Genomic DNA, 20,550 nt, shown 5'->3' with positions numbered 1-20,550 from the left:
AGCTCCCTGTCCCGCCTCCCTTGAAGAGTTTTTACAGCCCTTAAGGTCAGGGTGTCCTGCAACATGTCATAGAAGATAGATTACTTATTATACTCTGTACACAATGGTAAGGGTCTAGTGATTGTATCCTGAAGTTAAAAAATAATCCTGTACATGTCTTAAGTCACGTACATTATCCTATAAATACTATAGCCTAATAAAGAAAGGCATCAGCCATTTGTGGTCTGATCCTCTCAACCCCATCTTTTGTCTCTCTCTTATTTTTCTTAGCGGGGACGCTCCGTTCTCTCCCTGTGCAGGTGCAACTCTTGCTTGTGCTGGCCGCGGCACTATTTGACTTGAAGTAAAGGAGATTATGCCCACTGAGAGAGTAATACATATGGGGGTGGGAGGGAAGCAGAGAATCTCCCCTATTTAGTTCTGTGTCCCTGGAGAACCCTGCCTGAATCAGATTTTGGTACTAGGAAGTGGGTGCTGCTGTAACAAATGCCGAAAATGTGGAAATGGCTTTGGAATTGGGTAATAGGTAGGGACTAGAAGAATTTTGAGGCACATGATAGAAAAGGCCTAGATTGCCTTGAAGAGACTGTTCTAGAAATATGGAGGTTAAGGCAATTCTTGAGGTCTCGGATGGAAATGAGAAATATGTTTTTAAACCCTCAAAGAAAGGCAATCCTGGTTACAAAGTGGTGGAAAACTTGGCTGAACTGTGTCTTACTGTTAGGTGGAAAGTAGAAAATGTAAACAATGAATCTGGATATTTAGCCCAAGAGATTTCCAAGAAAAAGTATGGAAGGTATGACCTAATTTCTTGTTGCTTACAGTAAGACATAAGAGGAAAGAAAGAAATTGAAGAAAGGGCTGTTAAACAAAAAGGAACAAACACTTAATGATTTGAGAAATTTTCAGCATATTCAGATAATACATATACTCTGGAAATAGAGGCAAGGGTGTATGTAGCTGGACAAACTGTTGTGGATGAGATTAGTTGTGTGACTTAACAGATCTAATCAACCACCTCAGCAGAACCCAGGAATAGACATATGGTTTATACAGGAGGGATCTGTGGAGAACCCTCTTGTGTAATGGCATGGATTCCCCTGACATACAGAGAAGACTAACAAAGGTTTGTGAGAATGTCATATCAGCAGAAATACTGCCAACCTGAACTGATGAGGACAGAGACAGAATGAAGGAAAGCTGTGGGACTTCAGGGATTCTACAGGTAGGAAATGAGCTGCCAAAATTACTCAGCTACATATATATGTTATGCTTCAAGTAAAAGGAAAAATGATTCCAAGAGCAGTACCTTGGACACAGAGGCCAGAGAGATGGGCCCAGAGGCAGAAGCTGAAGAGACCTCCTTGGGCTCAGAGTGCAGATAGAGCCACAGAGAATGATTCTCCAGCCCCAAGACCTAAAGGAATTTTCCCTGCCAGCTTTTGAATTTGCTTGAGATCAACTCTTTGTGACATTATGGACTGCAGCATGCCAGGTTTCCCTGTCCTTCACTATCTCCCAGAGTTTGCTCAAACTCATGTCCATTGAGTTGATGATGACATCCAACCATCTCATCCTCTGTTGTCCCCTTCTCCTCTTGTCTTCAATCCTTCCCAGCATCAAGGTCTTTTCCAATGAGTTGGCTCTTCGCATCAGGTGGCCGAAGTTTTGGAGCTTCAGCTTCAGTGTCAGTTCTTGCAATGAATATTCAGGACCGATTTCCTTTATGATGGACTGATTGGATCCTTGCTGTCCAAGGGACTCTCAAGAGTCTTCTCCAACACCACAGTTCAAAAGCATAAATTCTTCAGTGCTCAGCCTTCTTTATGGTCCATCTCTCGCACCCAAACATGACTACTGGAAAAATCATAGCTTTGACTATACAGACCTTTGAAGGCAAAGTGATGTCTCTGAGTTTTAATACACTGTATATATCCACTCTTTTTTAGATTCTTTCCCATATAGGTCATTAAGAGCATTGAGAAGAGTTCTGTGGGCTATACAATAGGTTTTTACTATTAATAGTTATCAATTTTATATATAGTAGTATGTATATGTCAATCCCAACCTCCCTATTTATCCCTTCCCCACCCTTCCCCCTCTTAAACATGTTTGTTTTCTACATCTGTGACTCTATTTCTGTCTTGTAAATAAGTTTATCTGTATCATTTTTTTAGATCCTATATATAACTGATATCACATGATATTTTTCTTTTTCTGAGTTACTTCATTCAGTATGATTATATCTAGGTCCACCCATGTTGCTGCAGATGACATTATTTCATTCTTTTTTATGGGCGAGTAATATTCCATTATATATATATATATGTATCACAACTTTTTAATCTATTCATCTGTTGATGGACATTTAGGCTGATTGACTATTGTAAATAGTGCTGCAATGAACATTTGGGTGCATGTGTCTTTTCAAATTATGATTTTCTCTGGATATATGCCCAATGATGAGATTGTAGGATCTTACTGTAGCTCTGTTTTTAGTTTTTTAAGGAACCTTCATACTGTTCTCCATAGTTTATCAATTTACATTCCCACCAACGGTGGAGGAGGGTTCCCTTTTTTCCACATCCTATGAAAAAGAAATGGTATACTGGAGAGCGCTTGCCTGGACTCCAGTATTCCTGCCTGGAATTCTATGGACAGAGGAGCCTGATGGGATACAGTCCATGGGATATCAAAGAGTTGGGCATAACTGAGTTCACCCACACACATATCCAGCATTTACTGTTTGTAGATTGTTTGATGATGTCCATTTTGATGGGTGACAGATGATACCTCATTGTAGTTGTGATTTGCATTTCTCTAATAATTATCGATGTTGAGCATCTTTTCATGTACTTTTTGGCCATCCATATGTCTTCTTTGGAGAAATGTCTATTTAGATCTTCTGCCCATTTTTTGACTGTCACCTTTGTATTCTGCAACCAGGCAACTTGTTTTCTAGCTTCACAGGTTCACAGATAGAGAGAAATTTTGTCCCATGGTGGAGCATTTTCAGAGTTTCACCCACATTTGATTTACAAAGTTTAGATTATGAGGTTTGGGACTTTCTAAATTGATATTTAGATGAGATTTGGGACTTGGAGTTGATGCTGGAAAAATTTAAGACCTTTGGAGATGTTTGGATGTAATAAAGGTATTTTGCACAGAGCGTGAATGTGAAAGTACGGGTTCAAAGAGCAGACTGTATTGGGTTGAATAGTATCCTTCAAAAAATCAAGTCCACCAGAACCTCAGAATGTGACCTTATTTGGAGATTGGGTTTTTGCTGATGTAATCAAAATTAGATGAAGCCATATTAGATCAAGGTGGTCCCTAAATATAACAGTGAGTGTCCTAGGAAGCCCATGTTAAGACACAAGGAAGAAGAACATGTGAAGACAAAGGCAGAGATTGGAGTGATGCAGCTAGAAGCCAAGAAATGCCAAGAATTGCTGACAACCCCACTAGGAGAGAGGCATGGAACAATTCTTCCTTAGAACTGCCAGAAGGAAACAGAGCTGCTATCACCTTGATTTTGGACTTCTAACCTCCAGAACTGTGAGAGTATATTTCTGTTGTTTTAAGCCACTTCAGTTCAGTTCAGTTCAGTTCAGTCGCTCAGTCGTGTCCAACTCTTTGCGACCCCATGAATCACAGTACACCAGGCCTCCCTGTCCATCACCAACTCCCGGAGTTCACTCAGACTCACGTCCATCGAGTCAGTGATGCCCTCCAGCCATCTCATCCTCGGTCATCCCCTTCTTCTCCTGCCCCCAATCCCTCCCAGCATCAAAGTCTTTTCCAATGAGTCAACTCTCCATGAGGTGGACAAAGTACTGGAGTTTCAACTTTAGCCACTTAGTTTGTGGTAATTTGTTATAGTATGCCTAGGAAGCTAATACAGTCAGCATTTAGGTGTTGACTGGCATTCTATCATTATATTCTAAATACATATCTTTTATTGGACATTCAGTTCAGTTCAGTCACTCAGTCGTGTCCGACTCTTTGCAACCCCATGAATTGCAGCATGCCAGGCCTCCCTGTCCATCATCAACTCCCGGAGTTCACTCAGACTCACATCCATCAAGTCAGTGATGCCATCCAGCCATCTCATCCTCTGTCGTCCCCTTCTCCTCCTGCCCCCAATCCCTCCCAGCATCAGAGTCTTTTCCAATGAGTCAGCTCTTTGCATGAGGTGGCCAAAGTACTGGAGTTTCAGCTTTAGCATCATTCCTTCCAAAGAAATCCCAGGGTTGATCTCCTTCAGAATGGACTGGTTGGATCTTCTTGCAGTCCAAGGGACTCTCAAGAGTCTTCTCCAACACCACAGTTCAAAAGCATCAATTCTTCAGCACTCACCTTTCTTCACAGTCCAACTCTCACATTCACACATGACCACTGGAAAAACCATAGCCTTGACTAGACAGACCTTTGTTGGCAAAGTAATGTCTCTGTTTTTTAATATGCTATCTAGGTTGGTCATAACTTTCCTTCCAAGGAGTAAGCGTATTTTAATTTCATGGCTGCTGCAATCACCATCTGCAGTGATTTTGGAGCCCCCAAAATAAAGTCTGACACTGTTTCCCCTGTTTCCCCATCTACTTCCCATAAAGTGATGGGACCAGATGTCATGATCTTCGTTTTCTGAATGTTGAGCTTTAGGCCAAGTTTTTCACTCTCCACTTTCACTTTCATCAAGAGGCTTTTGAGTTCTTCACTTTCTGCTATAAGGGTGGTGTCATCTGCATATCTGAGGTTATTGATATTTTTTCTGGCAATCTTGATTCCAGCTTGTGCTTCTTCCAGCCCAGTGTTTCTCATAATGTACTCTGCATAGAAGTTAAATAAGCAGGGTGACAATAAACAGGGTGACAGCCTTGACGTACTCCTTTTCCTATTTGCAAGCAGTCTGTTGTTCCATGTCCAGTTCTAACTGTTGCTTTCTGACCTGCATATAGGTTTCTCAAGAGGCAGGTCAGGTGCTCTGGTATTCCCATCTCTTTCAGAATTTTCCACAGTTTATTGTGATCCACACCGTCAAAGGCTTTGGCATAGTCAATAAAGCAACTCTCTTGCTTTTTCAATGATCCAGCAGATGTTGGCAATTTGATCTCTGGTTCCTCTGGCTTGTATAAGATCAGCTTGAACATCTGGAAGTTCACGGTTCACGTATTGCTAAAGCCTGGCTTGGAGAATTTTGAGCATTATTTTACTAGCGTGTGAGATGAGTGCAATTGTGCGGTAGTTTGAGCATTCTTTTGCATTGCCTTTCTTTGGGATTGGAATGAACACTGATCTTTTCCAGTCCTGTGGCCACTGCTGAGTTTTCCAAATTTGCTGGCATATTGAGTGCAGCACTTTCACAGCATCATCTTTCAGGATTTGAAATAGCTCAACTGGAATTCCATCACCTCCACTAGCTTTGTTCATAGTGATGCTTTCTAAGGCCCACTTGACTTCACATTCCAGGTGAGTGATCACACCATCATGATTATCTTGGTCATGAAGATCTTTTTTGTACAGTTCTTCTGTATATTCTTGCCACCTCTTCTTAATATCTTCTGCTTCTGTTAGGTCCATACCATTTCTGTCCTTTATCGAGCCCATCTTTGCATGACATGTTCCCTTGGTATCTCTACGTTTCTTGAAGGGATCTCTAGTCTTTCCCATTCTGTTTTTTTCCTCTAATTCTTTGCATTGATTGCTGAAGAAGGCTTTCTTATCTCTTCTTGCTATTCTTTGAACTCTGCATTCAGATGCTTATATCTTTCCTTTTCTCCTTTGCTTTTCACTTCTCTTCTTTTGACAGCTATTTGTAAGGCCTCCCCAGACAGCCATTTTGCTTTTTTGCATTTCTTTTCCATGGAGGTGGTCTTGATCCCTGTCTCCTGTACAATGTCATGAACCTCAGTCCATAGTTTATCAGGCACCCTGTCTATAAGATCTAGTCCCTTAAATCTATTTCTCACTTCCACTGTATAATCATAAGGGATTTGATTTAGGTCATACCTGAATGGTCTAGTGGTTATAATTTCTTTCAATTTGCCCCTTAGATTTTCACTATGATGCCATTGACATACATGATTTTTAACATAAAAGGTATAAACCTTTTCCTTTATGTTTTTTTGGGGGTTTTCATTGTCCTGTTGAAGAAATCCTTTTTACCCTGAAACAATGAAGATTTTCTTCCATATTTCCTTCTATAAGTGTTTGTGAATGGAATGAGATAGAATTGTATATTTTTTTCAATCAATTGCTCCAGCACCACTTAGTATACAGCCTGTCTCTTCTCCACTGATATATAATTCTATTCCTGTCATATATCACTTTCCATATATGCAGGGGTCCATTTTTTATCTCTCTCTTCTGTTCCATGGATCTATTTGTCTACCCTTGTACCAATAACACATCAAATACTGAAACTTTGTAGCAGTGGTCTTCAACTGGGGTGATTTTACCTTCCAGGGGACATTTGGTAAATCAGGAGACACTTTTGGCTGTCATAATGGAGGTTGGGAGTGGTACTGGCATCTAAGAGTAGAAAATGGAAATGCTGGTAAACATCTTACAATGCACAGACCAGTCCCACACAAGGAATTATCCTGCCTCACATGTCAGAGGCACTGAGGTTGAAGGATCTTGTTTTATAGAAGGCTTGTATCTGATAGGAAGTGCATTATCTCACTGAAACCTCACAATAACTCCATGTGATAGGTACTACCACTATCCTTACTTTACAGATGAGAAAGCAGGAACTCTGAGTTGAGTGAAGGTCCTACATCAAACATTTGTCAATAATTGGTAGAATCTGGATATAAACCTAACAAAAACTCCCTAAAATAAGACAGTTCTCATCATGTCCTAAGATGGGGCTTCCAAATCTCTAGTGTTTTCCATTGATTAACTGATCTTATCAGAAAACTCACTGTACACCCTTTAGATGCCAGACTGAGTTGAATGGTGGGAATCCCCAGCAAACAAACCAGAGCCCCTTGGCCTTGTGGAGTTCATAGTCTAACAGGGAGATAAAAATGGGAACAGACAGTCTCTCCTAAAATGCTGTGGCAGAGGGTAACCATCACTTCAGTTACCTATCATAAAATAGTGCTTTAAGTGTTCAGGGACATGTGTCATCCTATGTACTCCCAAGTTTTGTTTAAAATCTTAATTTTAATCCATGACAGAAAGGGTTTGCCAAGCAAAATTCAACTTCACCCCAAACCCTGTTCAAATTATTGCAAATTACAAATAAACTTAGCAAGTGAAATTGTACTGTTATGGGTATATAAATGTAGGGCAAAGACTGTATATGAAGACTGGGAGCTTCCCTTGTGTTCCAGTGGCTAATACTTGGTGCTTTCAATGCAGGGGGCCTGAGTTTGATCCCTAGTCAGAAAACTAGATCCAGTAAACCACAACGAAGATTGAAGGTTCTGTGTGCTCAACTAAGACCTGGCAGAGCCTAATTGATTAATTGACTTTTAAAAAATATTGGATAGGAATCTTCATATAAAGACAAATCATTAAATCTCTTATTTTGGTGGGACTATAAATCAGGACAGTCACTATGAAGAACAGTACAGAGATACATTAAAAAACTAAAAGCAGAGCTACCAAGTGATCCAGCAATCCCACTCCTAGGCATATAACCAGAGAAAACTCTAATTCAAAAAGATACATGCAAAAAGAAAAAAAAAAAGATACATGCATCTCAGTGTTCACTGCAGCACTAATTACAATAGCCAAGACACAGGAAACAACATAAATGCCCATCAACAGATTAATGGATAAAGATGTGGTACATATATACAATTAAATACTACTCAACCATAAAAAGGAATGGAATAATGCCATTTGCAGCAAGATAGATGGACCTTACTTACTAAGCGAAATCAGACAAAGACAAATATCACGATATCACTTATATGTAGAGTCAAAAAATTATACAAATGAACTTATTTATGAAACAGAAACAGACTCACAAACTTTGAAAATAAACTCACGGCTGCCAAAGGGGAAAGGTCTTGTGGATGGATAAATTAGGAGTCTGGCACTAACATATACATACACATATATATAAAATAGACAATCATAAAGATCTACTGTGTAGCAAAAGGAACTCTACCTGTATTCTTTAAATAACCTGTATGGAAAAGAATCTGAAAAAGAATGGATATATGTATAACTGAATAACTTTGCTGTACATCTGAAACTAACACAACATTGTAAATCAGCATATACTTCGATATTAAATAAAAACTAAAACTAAAATTGGAAAGAATTTGTCAAAAAATTCTCTTCTTTTGTTTGGAGAGAAAATGCTTGTCATTTGTTCTGGATTAATACAATAATCATGGCAGGGAATCTGCGGTAAAACAGTAGAATCAAAGTTAGAACCATTTAACCTCCGTCTCTGCCCACCCCAGCCTTTCAGAAGTTTGAAAAGAAGGCCTGCAGGGTCATTAGTTTCTCTCTGTGGTAGCAGGATGGATGTGTTGGTCTCAAACCATCCATAATAGATGGGTTCTAGTCTAGCCTTCAAAATCTACTCCTATGATGATTGTTCCACAGCCTCCCTTGGCAGTTCTTAAGTGTTCTTAGAATTTTAATATTTATTAAATCCAAACCTCATCAACTTATTTCTGAAGTCCAGACAACAGCAGGCAAAATCTCTTGTAATTGATTCGTCACCTGTTCTTCCCTTGTTAGGTTCTGACTTTACTTGCCAGGCGCTTTCCACTGTCAAACTATTTCCTTCCTGTCTCAACTGCCAAACTTTCTTCTTAGTCTTACATCACTCCTGTCCTTATCTCCTCCCATTCCTGCCCAGCCTCTCCTTTTCTGAGTGCAGGCTTCTCAGTCTCCTTTGGACCAAATTCTGGGAGCACTCCTGATTCCAGTTGCTGAATTTTGCAACTTTCCAGTTATCTTTTTACTTTTTCTGAACAGTAATGCTTACAGGATTAATTCTATTTTACTATTACTGTAGCTAGCTAAGGGAAACTGATGCCTATTTTGTAATGTTGCTTTTATGAGAAATAACCTTGCTTTAGGACTTCCCTGGTGATACAGTGGATAAGAATCTGCCTCCCAATGCAGGGGACATAGGTTTGATCCCTGGTCCAGGAGGATCCCACATGCCACGGGGCAACTAAGCCCCTGCACCACAACTACTGAAGCCCTCCATACCTGGAGCCCGTGAACCACAACTCCTGAGCCTGCATGTTGCAGCTACTGAAACCTGAGCACCTAGAGCCTGTGCCCTGCAACAAGAGAAGCCACAGCGAGAAGCCTATGCACTGCAGTTAGAGAGCAGCCCCCACTCCCCACAACTAGAGAAGCCAAGTGCTGCAGTTAGAGAGCAGCCCCCACTCCCCACAACTAGAGAAGCCAAGTGCTGCAGTTAGAGAGCAGCCCCCACTCCCCACAGCTAGAGAAGCCAAGTGCGGCAGTTAGAGAGCAGCCCCCACTCCCCACAACTAGAGAAAGCCTATGTGCAGCAGCAAAGACTCAGGAAAACCAAAAAAATTAAAATCTAGCCTTAAATGTTTTTGCCCAGTATCTATTTAGCCATTTTCACACTTTTTAGTTAAGTATTTCTTATGTACTTAAGTAGATTGGGCAATGCTTTCCTGACAAAGACTTCCCTTAATATGGTTTGGCCGAAGTTTTGTTGAAGAATCATAGCAATTAAAATTTTAATGTTCCTACTTCAAGCATTCATCCACCGGCTATTTATTAAGGATCTATTGTATTCCAAGCACTGGGCCTTTAGGATGAATCAGACTCAGACTATCTTCCTGCAGCTCCCGTCCAGTGGCACGCCAGGCATTTTGACTAATAATTATGGTAAGAGGTAGACTCTTCTGAGTGTCTTCAGAGCACAATGGATGTACAGCTCAGTCACAAACATTTTCTGAGTGACTTCAGTCTGACTGCTGAGCAGAGAGGGAAGTGGATACAAAGATGAATCATATAAGGTCCCTACCCTCAGGAGTCACAATCTAGAGGGAGAGACTGAATGGGGTAAGATGTCTTGAGGCTTACAAAGAGGAAATATCTAGACTGAGTCTTGAAGAAGAAGATAGCAGGCAGAGGTAGAGGAGGGAATTCATCCAGGCAGGGTAACAGCCTATACAAAAACACACAGAGGCATAAAACCACAAGGCTGGGACTTCCTTAGTGGTCCAGTGGTTAAGAGTTTGCCTTGCAATGTAGGGGACGTGGTTTTGATCCCTGGTCAGGGGACTAAGATTCCAAATGCCTCGGAGCAACTAAGCTCCATGTGCTGCCACAACTACTGAGCCCACACACTGCAACAGAAGATCCTGGGGCTGCAACAAGAAATAAAAGAAAAAAAAAAAGACCTGGAGCAGCCAAGTAAATATATACATACATATTTTTTAAAAAAGCAAGTTGCAGACAGGTAAATAGGAACGACTAAAAATCTCTTCAAGAAAATTAAAGATACCAAGGGAACATTTCATGCAAAGTTGGGCACAATAAAGGACAGAAATTGTATGGACCTAAAAGAAGCAGAAGATATTAAGAAGAGGTGGCAAGAATAAGCAGAAGAACTGTACAAAAAAGATCTTCATGACCCAGGTAATCATGATGGCATGATCACTCACCTAGAGCCAGACATCCTGGAATGCGAAGTCAAGTGGGCCTTAGGAAGCATCACTGTGAACAAAGCTAGTGGAGGTGATGGAATTCCAGTTAAGCTATTTCAAATCCTAAAAGATGATGCTGTGAAAGTGCTGCACTCAATATGCCAGCAGATTTGAAAAACTCAGCAGTGGCCACAGGACTGGAAAAGGCCAGTTTTCATTCCAATCCCAAAGAAAGGCAATGCCAAAGAATGCTCAAACTACTGCACAATTACACTCACCTCACAGGCTAGCAAAGTAATGCTCAAAATTCTCCAAACCAGGCTTCAATACTACATGACAATGAACTTCCAGATGTTCAAGCTGGACTTAGAAAAGGCAGAGGAACCAGAGATCAAATGGCCAACATCCTCTGGATCATGGAAAAAGCAAGAGAGTTCCAGAAAAACATCTACTTCTGCTTTATTGACAAAGCATTTGTGTGGATCACAATAAACTGTGGAAAATTCTTAAAGAGGTTACCTGCCTCCTGAGAAATCTGTATGCAGTTAGAACTGGACATGGACTGGTTCCAAATAGCGAAAGGAGTACGTCAAGCCTGTATATTGTCAACCTGCTTATTTAACTTACATGCAGAGTATATCATGAGAAACGCTGGGCTGGATGAAGCACAAGCTGAAATCAAGATTGCCTGGGGAAGTATCAATAACCTCAGATATGCAGATGACACCACCCTTACGGCAGAAAGTGAAGAGGAACTAAAGAGCTTCTTGATGAAGAGGAGAGTGAAAAAGCTGGCTTAAAACTCAACATTCAGAAAACGAAGATCATGGCGTCCAGTCCCATCACTTCGTGGCAAATAGATGGGGAGACTGTGGAAACAGTGAGAGACTTTATTTTGGGGGGCTCCAAAATCACTGCATATGGTAACTACAGCCATGAAATTAAAAGATGCTTGGTCCTTGGAAGAAAAGCTATAACAAACCTAGACAGCATATTAAAAAGCAGAGACATTACTTTGCCAGCAAAGGTCCATCTAGTCAAAGCCATGGTTTTTCCAGTAGTCATGCGTGGATGTGAGAATTGGACTATAAAGAAAGCTGAGTGCCAAAGAATTGATGCTTTTGAACCACAGTGTTGGAGAAGACTCTTGAGAGTCCCTTGGATTGCAAGGAGATCCAACCAGTCCATCCTAAAGGAAATCAGTCCTGAGTATTCATTCGAGGGACTGATGCTAAAGCTGAAACTCTAATACTTTAGCCACCTGAGGCAAAGAACTGACTCATCGGAGAAGACCCTGATGCTAGGAAAGATTGAAGGCAGAAGGAGAAGGGGACGACAGAGGATGAGATGGTTGGATGACATCACCAACTCAATGGACATGAGTTTGAGTAAACTCCGGGAGTTGGTGATGGACAGGGAGGCCTGGCATGCTGCAATCCATGGGGTCGCACAGAGTTGGACATGATTGAGCAACTGAACTGAATTGAGACAGATAAATCTAGAATGATACCACTTACCTAAAGTTTCAATATATGGAAAATGATACTATATATTATTTTGGAATACTTCTGCATTGAATAGTAAGATTATAAAAACATACATGTGAACGTTAAATACTAAATTCATTTTGGTTACTGCTGGAAAAAGAGCAGGAAGCCTCGGGGGAAGAAAGGGCTATAAGAGGGTATTGTAATAATTATATTGTAATCATTCACTCCTTTATCTGGGTGGTGAATTAGGTGGGGTTCAATATTTAATTTTCTCTTCTCTTTCACATGCAACAATATTTTATAATTTGTTAAAGTTGGGGAGAAAGGGCCTTTTGGAATAGACTGTTTGTTAAATTGTAGTAGTGACCCTAGAGCAGTGTCAGTAGGTGGTGGGAGCAAAGGCTGAATGCAGTGGTGAGAAGATGACAGGAGGTACCATTTGAGCTGCATTTTAAAGACTTGCAAGGCCTCAAACTGTATTTCCGGCCTCTAGTCAAGCTAACCAGGTCAATATGCCTTAGATATAGCCCACTTGATCCCCACCCTAATCCTCACACTTGATTCCCACATTTATTTACATCAATTCTGTTCCCAGGGATTAACAGTTGTAGCTGTGACTTTCTGACAACCTGCTGCAGTCCTGGCCACTATGTATAGAATACCTACTATGTGCCGGGAACTTTACAGATACTCTTCTAGTTATCCCTGACAGCAGACAGAAGTAGATGTCATTCTCATTTTACAAATGAGAAAACTGAGCTTAAATGTCATATTCCAGGTCACTCAGGAAATGGTAAAGCTGAGATTTATATCTATGTTCATCTGAACCTAAAACATGTTTTTCCATTATAACAGCCTGTCTTACCTTCCTAACCCTGGCCCCACTGTACTCAGTTTCCATTCCTTGACTCAGTTCAAATATCCAATGCTTCCTTTTCTGATTCAGCCATTCAAACATGTATTGAGTGTTTCCCAGGTACTGGTACTCCATCCATATGCCCTTGGCCCAGCCCAGAGACACTTGCAGCTTCTGAAAACTGAATGGCTTATGCTTCAAACACTGGCATCTTTCAGCTTGAAGGCTTTATCTGGCTGCAGGAGGACTTGGCCCATGTGGCAAGCAGGCTAAGGTAATAGAGAATTAGCACTTGAGGGTGCTAGCTTCAACCAATGCAGGGTGGTGCTTGGTAGAAAATACCCCCACTTGCTCTCTTTGATGGGACAACTCGGAAGTACATTCTACACACTTCCTGAAAGGGCACCCAGCAGGATGGAGCCCTAGTTGTCCATCGCTGTAGCCCTCTGATTAATGAGCCTTTATTGGCTTTCTTACCTTTTGTGTCTCACTTTCCTACTCTCTCACCATACTTCTTGGAATCACACTCAAATAAGCTCCATGTGCTTTCTCAGAGGGTACTTAGGGGAACTGAGACTAAGACAGAAGGTCTTCCTTATGCAGAGTCAGCAAAGCCTTCCCTCGAGCCCAGGCATGGTTTGTGTTCCCTCCTTCCACTTGCTTTGCTCTAGCTCTCTGAGGCTCTGTCATGCTATCCCAAAGCCTTTCTAAATGTGGGTCTGCCTAGCTCACTTTGAACCCCTCAGAGCTGATGCCCTGTTCTTCTTTGTCTTCCTTGACCCTAGCACACCAGAACTGCCCACAGAATGCCTGCTGAGTGGGCTGAACTGTTTAAAGTCCTTCTTACATTTGATCTAATTAATCTTCACCCCCTTTCAGGAAACCTTGTATTACCCTTAAGCCTAGAACTATAAACAGGTAAAGTCAAAATACATACAAGTTGTAACAGTGTCAGAATAAATTCTTCTTCAGTTTGAACCAGAAATAAACTAGAAAAACAAATCCAGGGACTACATCTTCTAATGCAGGGGGTGCAAGTGATCCCTGGTTGGAGAGCTAAGATCCCACATGCCTCGGGCAAAAAACTAAAACATAAAACTGAAACAATATTGTAACAAATTCAATAAAAGACTTTAAAAATGGTCCACATTAAAAAAAAAAAAAACACAAATCCAATCATTGATTGCACTTAAGATATTAATTCTGACAGTTTTCCTTTTGAAAAAACAGAGCCGTACTTACGTTGGTGCTTTGATTCAGACTATGAAGATGAATTGAAGTAATTGTTTTTAAATTTGTTTATTAATAAAATGCAAATGCGTTGCTTGAAATGAAGGCAAGCAGGTTAGTCCAGGACCAGAGATATCTGAAGAGAAATACATTTTTTTGTTTGTTTTCAGTGAGGCACCCTTATGAAACAATATAAAGTGGTAGACAAGAGCATGGATTTTAAAGCCAGCTTGCCTCTGTTTCTGTTTCCACCACTTACAGCCATGTGATTTGGAACCATTTACCCAATCCCTCTATTTCTTAGTTGCCTTAATTATAAATTAGAGATAATAATAGTGCCTATTATCTCACAAAGTTGCTGTCATTGAGATGGGGGTGGGGCTGATAATCTTGCTGCTGTTTTGGCTCATCCCTGCATCTTCCTCCCGCTCCATCAGAGAGCACCTTACTCCATGTTTCTCATTCCTGCACCTCCCCCCACCTTCTCATAACCAGCCACTTCCTCACTCTTAATCTGTCTTCCTTCCCTCACTACCTGGGCCTAGCCGAAGAGCTCTCTCCATTGTGGTCCCTCCTGTTTCTCACACCTCCTTTTCCTACCTCATCTCTCTTCTCCAATTGAGGATATACGTATTTAGAAGAGGCATATCTATAGGACTCAGAAAGGAAGTTCCAGAGAATACAATGGAATGACTAAGGAGAATGCAAGAAGGAAGGGCTGGGTCAGTGGAGGGGACCCAGGGAAGGACCTGTATAGAACAGATGGAAGAAGAGTCAGAAAGGCAGGGTGACCCCAGTGAATGGGGTTCATCCTGAGAGTCTCTTGGAGAAGGAAGCATTAACCCTGACTCACTGGGGTTCATCCTGAGAGTCTCTTGGAGGAGGAAGCATTAACCCTGACTCTTTTCTCCCCAGAGCAGTCTGTTCTTGTCCTACCCTAGGACCTTAGGTGAATCCCTCATTCCAAGTGTCTGGAAGAAGTAATTGAACCAGAATTATCTGTCTTTCTCACTGATAAAGGTGCCAGGTCTGTCACTTTGAAGAGAGGGTCCTCTAGCTTCCAGCCTTCCCCAATCTTACAGCATCATCTTGACTGTATCTGGGAAGTAGGAGATAAGAATATTCTGCTTCTTATCTATAAAACACTGGCTCTCTGGCTGTAGACCTAATTTAGATTATAATCTCCTAGAACCATGTCTAGCAGTGCTGCATAGGAAAAAGCATAAACCATGGTGTCAGGTAGACATAGATTCTATTTCAGCTCTGCCACTCACCAGTCACATGACTTTGAGGAAGTCATTAACCTCTCTGAGCCTCAGTGTCCTCATGGGGACTGAAGTCCCCACCTCATAGATCACAGAAATAATTTTATTTATTTATTTTTTATTTGGCAGCACCAGATCTTAGTTGCAGCATGTGGGATCTAGTTCCCTGATCAGGGACCAAACTCGGGCCCCCTGCATTGGGAGTGCGGAGTTTTAGACACCAGATCATCAGGGACGTCCCGGTTATAGGAAGAGTTAAATGAGATGATGTATGAAAGACTCACAGCTGGGAGGACTGAGACTGGGCCAATTTGTTCACTATTTGTGGTTCAATGTTCAGCACAAAGCATGCTCTCAATAAATATTTGTTATAACTGAACGAATGAGTAGGTATCTAACAAACTGTAGCAGGTATCCCTCTGTCTGGGCTGATTCTGGCTGGCTGCAATGACACTCTTCCCTGACATATTCCCAAAAAAACTCACTGCATCGAATCCAGAGATAGTAGCACACTAGTCTAATGTGCGTGGGAGATTGCATCATGTCCCAGCAGGTTAAAAGGGGCTGGTGTGAAACAAAAGTTTCAATAATATTGATTGTGCCCATTGAGGAGTTTAATATAGTGCTTCTCAAATCTTACTGTGCCTCTGAATCACCTGGGGATCTTGTTAAAAAGTAGGTTCTGTCTGCCATCTTCCTGTGCTGTCATAATGGTGTGCACAAATGTCCTGACTGATATTCTCAAGAGCATCAACAATGCCAAAAAGAGAGGTTCTTATTAGCCTGTACTCCAAAGCCAACATCCAGTGTCTAACTGTGATGATGGAGCATGATTAAATTGGCCAGTCTGAAAGTCACTGACGATCACAGAGCTGGGAAAATTGTTGTGAACCCCACAGGTAAGTTACACAAGTGTGGAGATCAGACCCAGATTTGATGTACAACTCAAAGATCTAGAAAAATGACAGAATAACCTGCTACCATCCAGTCACTTTGGTTTCATTATACTGATAACCTTAGATGGCATCAAGGACCACAAAGAAGCAAGATGAAAACACACAGGTGGGAAAATCTTGGGCTTCTTTTTCTAGGGATATATGTGTATGCTCAATCACTCAGTTGCGTCCGACTCTTTGTGACCCCATGGACTGTAGCCCACCAGGCTCCTCTGTCCATGGGATTCTCCAGGTAAAAATACTGGAGTGGGTTGCCATCTCCTCCTCCAGGGGATCTTCCCACAGGGATTGAACCCACATCTCCTGAGTCTCCTGCATTGGCAGGCAGATTCTTTACCACTGCGCCACTTGGGAAGTAATACATACACGGAAAGAAAATGCCTCACTGGGGGAAAAAAGAACAAGTTCTGACTCATCAGTTGCAAGTGGAGATCTGACAAGCTGCCAGGTGATGCCGAGACTGCTGGCTTATGGACCTCATTTTGAGTAGCAGGGGTCTAATACAGGGGTGAACAAATTTCCTCTGTAATGGGCCAGACAGTAAATATTGTAGCTTTGTGAACCATGGGATTCCTGCTGCAACCGCTTAACTCTGCCAGTACTGAAAAAAAGGCAGCCATAAAAAACACTCAAAGAAATAAGCATGATTGTGTTCAAATAAACCTGTATTTCCAAAAACCCAGCAGACCGAATTTGGCCTATGGGCTGTATGTAGTTTGCCTACCCTTTATCTAATATAGGTAAATCAGCATACCACTCTTGTAATGAACATCAGTGAGCTTGCCACCTGAGTGCCCGATAATTCCCTCTCATATAACTTCTCTTTCCTGCAGATCCGCTTCCCTCTCCCCACTATGATGCCAGGAGAGGAGTACCCACTGCCAGGCTCTCACAACGGGCCTCTGCTTCCAGACCCCATTGGACTGGTTCAGAATGGTGACACAAGTCCAAGGGGCATCATTCACATTCACATTATCCATACTCTCTTGCACAGAGTGCTGCACTCCAGTAGTACCCTCTACAGAGAGAACTATGCACCTGACTAAAGCAGGCTACTCATAGTCTTTCCTTAAGATTCTGGAATTGAGTGTAGGGGATTCCTGTTTTTGTCTGCCTATCTGTTCTCTTAAATGGAGAATACATAAGCAGAGATAGACCCTTTAAAAAAAAAACTGTTTACTGGGATGGAGATAAAGTTAGTAGAGAGAAAGAAGGAAGCATATATTCAGAGAGAGACAATGGTGAGAGCTGAGAGGGGCTTCCTGGGTTTTCAGCAGCTCTGCAGTCACTGACTCCAGGTCACCTTGAGGTCCAGCTGCATCCTTGCCCTTGCCTTCTGTGAGAAGACCTTCTATAAATGTGTTTTTCTTTTGCTTAAATCCAGTAGATCTCGGATGCATGCGAACTTCAGCCCTAATAGCACTGGTAAGCAACAAAAAAGTTCTTCAGTGAAATTCAAATTTCATAGGATTTTTTTTTTTTTTAAATCAATGGATAGGGACTTTCCTGGTGGTCCAGTGGCTAAGACTCCACACTACCAATGCAGGGGGCCTGGGTTGATCCCTGGTCAGGGAACTAAATCCCATATGCTGCAACTAAAAGCTTGCATGCCGCAATGAAGACTCACCACATCCAAATAAATAAATGTTAATTAATTCATTTATTTATTTAGGCTGTGCTAGCTTCATTGCTGTGTATGGGCTTTCTCTAGTTGCAGCAAGCAGGAGCTACTCTGCAGTTGCAGTGCATGGGTTTCTCATTGCAGTGGCTTCTCTTGTTGCAGAGCATGGGCTCTAGGGGCGAACAGGCTTCAGTGATTGTGGCATGCAGGGTTAGTTGCCCCATGGCATGTGGCATTTTCTCGGACCATAAGTTGAACCCATGTCCCCTGCACTGGAAGCACGAATTCTTAACCACTGGACCACCAGGGAAGTCCCCAAAATATGTTAAATAAATAAATGCATGAACAAATAAAAAAATCAATGTCTAGATTGTTGTAGAAGCACTTATTTTTGTTGAAACTGGATCTTCCTGACAATAGAGTATGTCCAGTGCGTGGTTCAGTCCAGTGGTTAGGACTCCATGCTTTCACAGCCATGAGCCTGGGTTCAGTCCCTGGTTGGGGACTGAACTAGGATTCTGTGAAAGTGAAATTGCTCAGTCATGTCTGACTCTGTGACCCCATGGACTGTAGCCTGCCAGGCTCCTCCGTCCATGAAATTTTCCAGGCAAGGATACTGGAGTGGGTTGCCATTTCCTTCTCCAGGGGATCTTCCCAACCCAGAAATCAAACCCAGATCAAAAGAGTATGTGATACTTCATAAATATTAAAGTACATCCATATTCTAATAAGCCACATAGTAATCAACCATTGTGTCAGATGTATAATAATTCTCAGCCCCTAGGGCTTAGTGGCAGAGAAAACTACTCACTTGGGCAGAAAGGGATTTGGTGCAAGGTATTATTAAGTGAAGTCGCTCAGTCGTGTCCAACTCTGCGACCTCATGGATTATAGCCTACCAGGCTCCTCTGTCCATGGGATTTTCCAGGCAAGAGTACTGGAGTGGGTTGCCATTTCCTTCTCCAGGGGCATGGTATTAAGTGGCTTACAATGTTGTTAGATGCCCTGAGGAAACAGATTCCAGTTTGATCACCCAGGAAAAATTCTGTAATCCACTCTGCAGAACTGGGTTGTGAAGAAGGCTGCTGCTCCCTAGAAAAACAGGAGACTACTTGCTGAATCAGGGAGTAACAACCTAGCACTAGCTCTGGAATCTTGATACCTCTTCCGCATCAGGAATTTCCCTGCCAAATTAGGGAGTCAGTACCTCTGCTTTAGGTACATATCAAACTCCTTTCCTCTCAACCATTAGAATGAGTAAGATAGATGCCTCAAACTCTCCCTCTTAACTGTTCATTTTCAGGTTACAGGTGGATGCATTTGAATGAAGGAACCTACATCTCATTTAGAACCCTAGCAGGAAAAGAGTCTCGAAAATGTACTTTTAAACTTTTCAGTCTCTGCATTCCAGGAAGACACACTGTAATGAGAATGGAACAGATGTTGAATGAGCCAGTCCACAGAATTAGCCGCACCCTTAATCGACCACAGAGTTGTAAAACAAAATTCTTATTTTTGTGAAGAAAATGTAAATGTGAGCAAACAAACAATAACACAGTAGTTCGCTGCACTTGTCACATTGATGCTACCTAATTCAGACTTTCCTTCCTTTTGCCAGATAGTGTTAGTTATGCATTCATTTCTACTTAGGCAACTGGAACAGCTTTTAACATCGCAATGACTATGATGAGTAAAGAGATCTATTCATTCATTCATTTATTCAACAAATATGTTTCAAATGCCTGCTGTGTGCCAGGCACTGCTTTTGTTCTGCAGCTACAACAGGGAACAACAGATGCTACATCCTATTAGGTCAAGATTCCCTTTGAAAATTCCCTCCATCCTCTATGAGGCTGAAAGGATTCTCGGGGTTCTGTTGACAGGGGCAAAGACAAAGCTGTTGCAATAGTCAATGACCCTTAAGTAGTTGGCCTTTTAAATCCAAAAGGTGCAAACATTTGATCAAAGCATGCAATGACATGAAAGTTAACTTTATTGACTTAAAAATTGTGTTTAAAAAATCTACATTAGAGATTTATTTTAAAAAAATTTTTAAACCCTCTCTCAGCCAAAATTTCACCATTATTTGACGATCCTTACGAATTTTGCCTTGTCAGCTTTACTTTTATGCCAACTAATCTTTGGTAATATGTAATGGAAGTGAAATATAATTAATCTTTCCTTATACTGAGATCACTCAGATAAATGCAATCTTTTAAGGGTTAAGTATTTTTGCTGATTTCTTGGTATATTTTTCTCCCACTCATAAGGATGAAAAAGTCTATATATAAAGTGAAATGCAGAGAAGAGGCAACAGGAAGTTTCAGGCACCTATTAGAACCATTATTGATCTAATTACTGATTGACACCAAAGCTTAAAAAACAATAAAAAAATGTTGTTCATGAATTTGGTGATTCATTCATTCAGTAAATATTTGTTTAAAAACCTATTATATTAGTTACCTATTGTTGCATTATAAATTACCCCAGAACTTGGATCCTTAAACCAATAATGATAA

At 41.3% G+C, this 20,550-nt stretch overlaps 1 pseudogene; it reads left to right on the top strand.

Moving 5' to 3' along the window:
• The first annotated feature begins 16,164 nt into the window (after positions 1-16,164).
• Positions 16,165-16,545, top strand: LOC138072637 (small ribosomal subunit protein uS8-like; annotated as a pseudogene).
• The last annotated feature ends 4,005 nt before the right edge of the window (positions 16,546-20,550 follow it).

The sequence above is a fragment of the Capricornis sumatraensis genome, chromosome 2 (genome assembly GCF_032405125.1).
Source record: "Capricornis sumatraensis isolate serow.1 chromosome 2, serow.2, whole genome shotgun sequence".
Taxonomy (NCBI): Eukaryota; Metazoa; Chordata; class Mammalia; order Artiodactyla; family Bovidae; genus Capricornis; species Capricornis sumatraensis.
This window is presented reverse-complemented; position numbering and strand designations above follow the sequence as displayed.